The sequence below is a fragment of the Octodon degus genome, unplaced genomic scaffold (assembly GCF_000260255.1).
Source record: "Octodon degus isolate 3935 unplaced genomic scaffold, OctDeg1.0 scaffold00013, whole genome shotgun sequence".
NCBI classification, from domain to species: domain Eukaryota; kingdom Metazoa; phylum Chordata; class Mammalia; order Rodentia; family Octodontidae; genus Octodon; species Octodon degus.
In genome coordinates, this window is record NW_004524589.1 from 25,211,658 (window position 1) to 25,220,372 (window position 8,715).

General features: G+C 36.5%; 1 long non-coding RNA gene across 1 annotated transcript in view; it reads left to right on the plus strand.

The window, feature by feature from the left end:
- The first annotated feature begins 363 nt into the window (after window positions 1-363).
- The window catches only part of LOC111815224, a 19,927-nt gene continuing 11,575 nt past the window's right edge, over window positions 364-8,715 (plus strand). Inside the window, exon 1 of the long non-coding RNA XR_002819963.1 lies at window positions 364-374. This is a non-coding gene — a long non-coding RNA (uncharacterized LOC111815224). The remainder of the gene's footprint in view (window positions 375-8,715) is intronic.

Sequence of the window (8,715 nt, forward strand, 5' to 3'; positions counted from 1 at the left end):
TGGTGGCAGTGCCACAGTGGGTGGGTGGGGGTTCCTGACATCACCAAGGAAAAGCAGGAAGCCAGTGCATCAGGGAGCAAGGAGAGACTGTCACAGGGGGAAGCCAGACAGGAGCCCAGGCCAGAGATGTCAGGCCAGGCACACAATAAGAACCTGGCATTTAGCCTATCTTGTTATGGCCAAGGTGAGGATTAGAGGATTTTCTACTTTATTTATAAAACAATTTATTCTGGCAACTTTAGAGGAGTAAGAGTAGAAGCAAGAAGACCAATTGGGCTATTACAATAATCCAGATGAAAGATGCCAATATCATAAAGCAGAGTAGTTTTTGTAAAAGTTACATGTGGCCAAATGCTACTGAAATTTTAAAGGGAGTCCCAATACGATTGCTTTTTTCTTTTTCTTTTCCTTTTGAAATAGTTTTGCGGTAACAAAAACAGAATATATGGAGATTTCCCATATAACCATCACACAACTCCAGGCAATGTTAACTATACAGCCATCAGGTAAGGTTTCAATCCAAGAAATTAGCATCAGCACAACACCATTGGCTAAATTACAGGCTTTGTGTAATTTCTCCAGTTTTCCCCAATCTTAAATTTGCTTTACAGGATCCCACACTGATGTAAGTAACCATGTCACTATAGTTTGTTCCACTATATGCAGACAGTTCCCCAGTCTTTCCTTGCATCTTATAAACTGGGCACCTTTGATGAGTAACAGTCATCCTGTAAATGTACCCAAATCTTGTTTTAGCTGATGCGGTCTTGTGGCTGGAATTCATGTGGAGAAAGAATCCTACACAATCATGTGGATCTTCAGTATATCATACCAGCCTATATCTAAGTCTTTTCTTGACCAGTGTTATTAAATTGCAATGAAATTTTTTTTGACAGATTAAAAAATGGGAATTGAGAGGAATCAAGAATGAATCAAAAATGACTGAAGTGGTGGACTGTCGGGCAGGACAGCGGAGGACTTCAGTATTCAATCTGGGAATTATAAAGGGTGAGCATGTCTAAAAGATATCAAAATGGTGGTTTCAAGTAGGTATCTATTTGGGGTTCAAAGGGGAAGTATAGCACGAGAAATAAATTCAGGATCAGTAAAAATATGCTTTTCTGAAAAACTAAGGTTAAATATATCTAGCAACAGAGAAAGTAAAGATAGAGAAGTAAAGAATAAGGACTGAATTCTGGGACATTCCAATGTCAGAATGCTTATGAGAAGAAACTGCAAAGAGAGGGTTGGCCAAATAGCTCAGTGGGTTAAAGCATATGCAAGCAGGTGCAGGGGTCAGGAGTTTGATCCCCAGGCCTGCCATGCCAGCCCATCCCTGGGGAGCGCTGAGACAGCAATTGAGACTGGGCATGGTGGTGCGTGCCTGTAAGGAGCTCTTTGGGAGGCTGTAAACAGGTAGATCACAAGTCCTATCTATGCACAGAGACCCTGAAAGCCCTATAAACCTCTCCCTAAAATACAAAACGAAAGAAAGAAAGAAACTGCAAAGAGTATTTAAAAAAAAAAAAAAAAAAAAAACAGCAACCAAAAAAGTGGCTGAAAACCTCATAAGGAATTTTTAATCTTCTCTCCATCTTTACTCCATTGCCTAATTTAGTCCAGTCTCCTTACAATAGTTACCTTCCCCTTTGAGATTCAGTTCCTAGATGAGAAGAATTTGCATTTGTTTGTAATTTATAAACTTGTTACAAGAACTAGAAGAAAACAATACCTATAAGTTTTTTGCATAGTGTTTAGCACATGTTAAATACCAGCTATTATTGTCATAAAATGCTTTGTGCTGCTGGTAGACTGTGACTATTTTAATAGCTGAGACAGTTTTGCTTTCTTTTATTTTGGTACTTAATTCTGCACTTGTATATCATTAAAACCCAAAAAATCATTCTTATTTTTCCCTCTCTTTTTCTCATGTGTGTATGGGTTTCCTGGGATCAAAGCCAGAGTGCTCTATTAACAAAGTACCTCCGAGGATCTTTTATTTTTTTGTCTTGAGATAAGATCTCCCAGGCTATCCTCAAACTTGTGATCCTCCTGCCTCTTCCTCCCAAGTAGCTAGGATTATAAACATGCACCTCTACTCCTAATAATTCTCAAGCAAATACCTAGAAGAAAAACCCTCATAGCACCATTTAACCCAAAAGATTGAATCCTTAAGAAATTCTGAACACAGTGACACTTGGGGTGGAAGATCCATTTTGCCAGAGTGTCTTCCTTGATGCTTCTCAAAGCTTGCTTCTTGAAAGCTCACCATGGTGGCAAGGTTCACTCCTGCATTTTGCATGGAGAAGAGCTGTCCTAGAGCTCAGACTTGCCTTTGTCTGGTACTTCTCTCCATGTACTTATTTTTTAAGAATTTATGGCCAAACATCACTGGCCATTCATGAAATGCAGATTAAAACAACACTGAAATAACATCTCACCCCAGAAGGAATGGCTATCATAAAGAAATCAACCAACAACAAATGTTGGAGAGGCTGTAGGAGAAAAAGAAACCCTTCTCCACTGCTGGTGGGAATGTAGACTGGTGCAACTATTATGGAAATCAGTGTGGAGATGCCTCAAAAAACTAAGACTGGAAATCCCATTCAATCAAGCTATCTCCCTTCTGGGAATTTTCCTGGAGGAACTGAAAGAGTCATATCATAGTGATGTGTATATACCTATGTTTATAGCAGCACAATTTGTGATAGCCAAATCTTGGAAACAACCAAAATGCTCCTCACCTGAGGAATGGATGAAAAAGATGTGGTGATTTTATACAATGGAGTATTACTCAGCTATAAAGAAAAATAAACTCAAAACCTTCATATATAAGTAGATGCAACTTGAAAGTATACTCATAAGTGAAATAAACCAGACCCACATGTGTAGATATCATATTGTCTCCCTAGTGTAAGAACTCAAAAGAAGAAATAAAAATTAAAAGGTATAACACAGTTAAATAAAAAGCAAGAACTTAAGGATTAAACAACAAAGAGAGAAAGGAGAAAAATTAGGAAATATGGCAGGAATAAAACCATACATTTATATAAACAAGATGGTTAAGGCAATGATCCTAAGAATCTGCCATCAGGTTTTTGAAAATACCAGTTAATGGGTAGAATTCTCACCCTGACAAACTCTATATGCTGATATCTGTGAACTAAGCAACTACATTGAGGACAGCAATGTGTAATACTAAAACAATGCTTGAAATACCTATCATTTTGGTCTTCTAAATATGTACTGCTTCTAATGTCAAAACAATTATTGTTGTACTCTCTTTGAAGTAAATATTTGTTTAAAAAAGTAATAAAAGAAAACAAGAGACAAGAAAAAAATGTCATAGGATTGTCCTGCTACAATATTGAATATGGTTTGATTTCTAAGTTTCTGTGTAAAAATGTGTAATTGTTTTGTTTTCACATTCTATAGGGATTTAAAGTTTAGAATATCCATGGTTGTTAGAAAATAGCAGTTCCATGTTATGTCTAAGGTATTCAATATTCAGACAGATAGTGATGTTAAGCTCAACTGCCTCTGTTACAGGGTAATAATATCACTAAACTTCTCTTCTGGATATTTAACAACTAAAGTTTGCAGACCAAAACTTAGAGAAAAAGAGGGGATACAAGGGTAGCCAATATTTTGACCCTAGTCCTTCAAGGTCAGTGAGGACCCAGGACATAAAGAACCTGTGCAATGACATCCTGTAATTCAGTGGCGTCCCAAATTTTCTGATCAAGGAGATTATGGTGCCACAGAGGTAAGTGATCAATGATATATACTGTGCCTATGGAGAGTCACGTACAGAGAAAAAATTCTCTCAGGCTTTCACAGAGAGCAAATTGGTCAAGCAATGACTATGACTCATGCAGATGCTGTACATGGTTTCATGGTAAATCTTGAGGGGATCTGACTCACCTTGTCAGATGCAAAAGTTACATTTTTAGTTATATAAGTCTTATTTTAACTTGGTCTATCATCCAGCAGAAGTGTATAACCATGAGGTATAAAAAATAGAGCCATATTAATATGCTGAGCTGTAAAAGGCTCAAGTCAACAACTTCTAACAATTTCCAGTTCTGCTGATAACCCACTACTATTATGGACTATTGCACTACATTGGGTTATTTTGCTGAATGCAAGTACCTACAGTATTTGAACTGGCATCAAGAATGAAAAGTTTCTTTAAAGGCTTCTCCAAATACAGGTTCTCTAACCATAATGGAACACCCATTTCTGACAAAGCAAAACAAAAAAGGAGGATATAATAAAAGGATCATGTTGTAGTGGGAAAAAATATATATAAGTGTATTAAAAAATAGGATAGATATACAGCTACTTTCTCTTAGCTCAATGAGAAGAAAGATTTGTACTAATATTTTTATATAAGATCTCATGTCTGCATCTTGTCCTCTGAATAGCTACTACAAAGACAACAATATGCAATGTATTAATTATTGTAACATCCTACTAACCTGTTTTGAAACTGTTTCATTGCTATTTTTCTCATTAAAATGAATAAAAAATAAAAGAATTCATGGCCAAATCAATTTTATCCATTAATAATAACATCAAGTTCAGCACCCAACTAATACCCCTAGAATATAAGGCTATGATTAGCTTTGCACAATTTTACTATTTTTCCTTTACTTTGTATTTATAAAAAGTAAAAATGAAGGGCCAAACAAGAGCATTTATTGAGCTCCTTTCTTAACACAGGATGAAGTGATGAGAAATATAAATCAGGATAATGTCTAGTGTTCTATAATTACAAGGGACATGTGCCTACAGGACTGCCTTAATGAAAGCTCTATCCACATTGCAGAGTATTACATTTCATTGCAATTTTATGGAACAAGTATTAAGATCAGCACATTTGAGAACTTACAGAACAGACAGGAACCCAAGGCATTCTGACCTACATGAGTGTTTCTTCCACTGCTCCATGCTAGAAAATGAGGTAGACAATCTGCTGTGAGTAGAAGAAAAGCTCTCAGGTGAACTTTGGGTGGAAATAATCATGAGATTCTGTGCTTACACACAGAGAGGGACTTCTAGACCTTTCTAGCTTTATATTCTTCAGAGAGTCCATTCTGCCACTAACTTAAAGGAAACCACAAGTAGATCATTAAATCAGGCATTCCTACTATGAATATCTGTGTTTTTTTTTTCCTTAGGTCAGTGTTTGGAACCTCACTTATTTTCAATGGTTTCTCCATAACCAGCATCATTACTTCCCCTTGTATAAGGGGACAGGAAGAAAGAATAAAGAAATCAGTAGCAGCAATGTTCAGAGATTCTTGTATTAGGAGTGATAAAACTGGAATTTAACTGGTAAGAATGTTTAATTAATTAATTAATCTTTTTTCTCTTTTGTGTTGGTTTATCTAGCCCTGTTTTTAAGAGAAAATGGGAGATCACTGGAAACAAATGTTATCAGAGATTTTTTTAGATTCTATTTTTTTATTGAGAAACAAATGTCAATGAGACAGTTTCAAAACTGATTAATAGGACAGTTTCAATAATTAATACATTGTACATTGCTATCTTCTTAGTGGTTATCCATAGTACAAGATGCAGACAGAATATCCTGTCCAAACACTATTAGTACAAATCTTTCTTCATTGAATTAAGTTACAGATACAAAATGGTCCTTCCTTTGTATCTCCTTTTTTTGTTTAGTCCTGTCAGAAATGGGTATTCCATTGGCATCTAAATACTGTAAGTGAGTGTTATCAGAGATTTAATCTCTGCACCAAAAAGGCAATTTCTAGAGTCACCCAGTCTACATGCAAGTGGGGTTCAACAAGCTGTGATTTCTCTATCTACACTAATTTGGCTACCTCACATGAATTCTTATCTTTAATAGTGGCCCAGAGTTGCTTCAAGATAATCATTAAATGTATTCACTAAACTGTACTTACTAGGGTAGAAAATTGTGATAACATATTTCAGAAAAAAATCTAAGCAAAGGTTGGCCTTAAAAAATGGTATCTTAGTTAATCTTCAGTTAATTAAATTTTTCTTACTGTATCACACCACAGTAGTTGAGATGAAAGGTAATATAAAATGATCACTATTTTCTCCATATAACTGATTTTAGCAAACATTCACTCAGTGCCAGGTATGCTGTTCATTGCCAGTGGTATATGAAAATAAACACAACATAACCCTACCATTTGGAAGAGTATTTAAACCACAGAGCACAGAACAAGTGTGTGATTTGATGGCCCACAAGCTAATAATAGTTTTTTTGTTTTTAAATATGGTTGGATGAAAAGCAACAGAGTAAAACCATTTTTGCAACACATGAAAATTACATGGAATCCATTCTGTGTTCATAAAGATTTGCAGAAACACAGCCAACCTAATTTTTCATGTTTTGTCTTAGAACCTTTTTCCACTGCGATGGCTGAGTTGAGAGATTGACATGGGAACCATGTGGCCTGCAAAATGCGTTACAGAAAGCATTTGCCAACCATAGTGTTAGAAGCTCACACTCTAGAGCAGGATATCAGAACACGCATACATTTAGTTTTCATGACATATGATTAGTCCTGCACCAGAGTGACAGTGACAGCAGGCAAGTTATCCCTTACCTGGAGACATTAGAACTTAATGAGTATTTTTGATGAAAACAATGAAGGTGATGAAAGGGATTCTAAGCCAGGACGTGAAGAATGAGAGGAGAAAGAATGACAAGTTCATAGTGTGCCTGGGAGAAGTTCTACAAGGAGTGTAGAAAGACGTGGAAAATGAGATTAAGAAAGCACATGAAATCAGATTAGGATTTCAAGTCCATTCAGAGATCATGTATCTCCCATAAACAACGGTCATTAATGATTCAAAAATAGAAATATTTGATCAGATTTGTGATTTAGGAGAACAACTCTAGCAGGAGGGGGGAGACAGGAGGAGGGAAGCAAGGGAGAAGTAAAGGCAGAGAATCCAGATAAAAGGAATTTTGACACCCAGGTTAGAAATGATGCTCTGATCCTGCTAATCATAAGAGAGGAGTGGGGTTGAGAGATGCAGAAGCAATTTCAAATAACTGTGTTGGCAACCACCTGCACCTGAAGAGCAAACCCGAGGCACCCAAGTGGCCTGATCCTCCACTCACGTTCTGGGCGAAACACCGTCTGAATATGAGTTCCTTGGGGAAGAGCGCCTCATCTCATTCTTTGCTCTACCTTAGGATGCAAAACAATGTCCAAGTCTTTGTAGACACTCAGCAAATATTTTCTGAATGCGTAAGTCAACAAATGCAAGGAAGCATGGAAGGGAAAAAAGAGGTATAGGTTTGACAGAAATGATTGGATTTTTTCCCATATGTCACTTCAACAAGGATAAGATAATAAGCTCTGTTTTGGATGTCAGCTCGAGGTATCTATAGAAATATGGGTAGGATAGAAGTTATTTTAAAATATGGGCCCCATGCTCAGCTAAGAGACTGTGGTGACATTAAATGCAGCATAAATAGTATGTTTGTTTTAGTGCTGTACCTGGATGCCTTTTCTCTTGTTAAACCATACAATAAGTCTGTTTAGTTAATCAAACACTGTCTGTCTTTATAGCTTAGGTTCATTTTTCTATTCAAAAGATTTATATTTGAAACATTTGAAAGATTTACCCTACTGCCATAGTCTTTTCCAAAACTATAAATGTACTGGATAAAAGGGAAAGAAAGAAGGACATGAACTATGTCCCAAAACATCATTAAAAGATTTAATGTCTTCTGCTATGCAGCACTACAATAAAACAAAATTATAGTTATCTTAGTATGCAACACTAGCACCATTAAATTTTAAGTTGAGCTTAGAAAAGAAAAATGTGAAATGTATATGGCATTGCACCTAGAATTTTCTTTAAATATGATGAGAAGCATTCGGTAAACAAAAACACTTGGTGGTATTGCAACTCTGTGCTCAGACTTGTTGCATCTTATGATTGGAAAGTGAAGCAGAACTCCAACGCCCAAGGCCAGGTTGGTTGGGTGTGCGTCCTCCACAAGCTGGAACCACATGGCAGGAGATTAGTAGGATTTGGTTTTCCTCTCCCATCGTGTGACAATTGGCGGGGTTTGGGAAACAGCATTGTGGAACATGAAACATGTTGAAACTGCTAGATTACTGGGCTTTAGTGGAACAATGTGCCTTACATGTTATAAGAGAAGAATAATATTTAGGACTTTTTCTAAATGTACCTGACCTCAGAGTAATTTCAATGAGTTTCCCCTCCAATTGTGTCACTGCTAAGCCAGCTTTAAGAAACAATATATCATGAACTCTACAATTTACACCTCTTTGTGGGCAATTTCATTCACTGTCATTTAGTAGCTATTTATGTGCCGCTGCTGATCATAATTAGTAGCCAAGTTCATTCTCCTTTGTGTTCTAGAAATGTGTCTTTTGGAAATGCCATTGGAATATTTTGCAAGCAACTGAGAAAAATGTATGTCAATAGTTGGACTCAATATTTCCATCTATGTTTCTCTCCACCACAAGGGCATGCACACACACGTGACATATGTTCTTATATGGCCTTCACCTCAAGTATTCCCTATCTCTGGAAATATACTACCAAATAGTCAACTATTTAATATTGAAATGTTGATTGGAATCTGGGGTAAATCTTTGAAAAATCTTTATTTTTCTTCTTTACTACCCATATATACTCACCAAACCTTGATGAGATTATTTCTAAAATCTC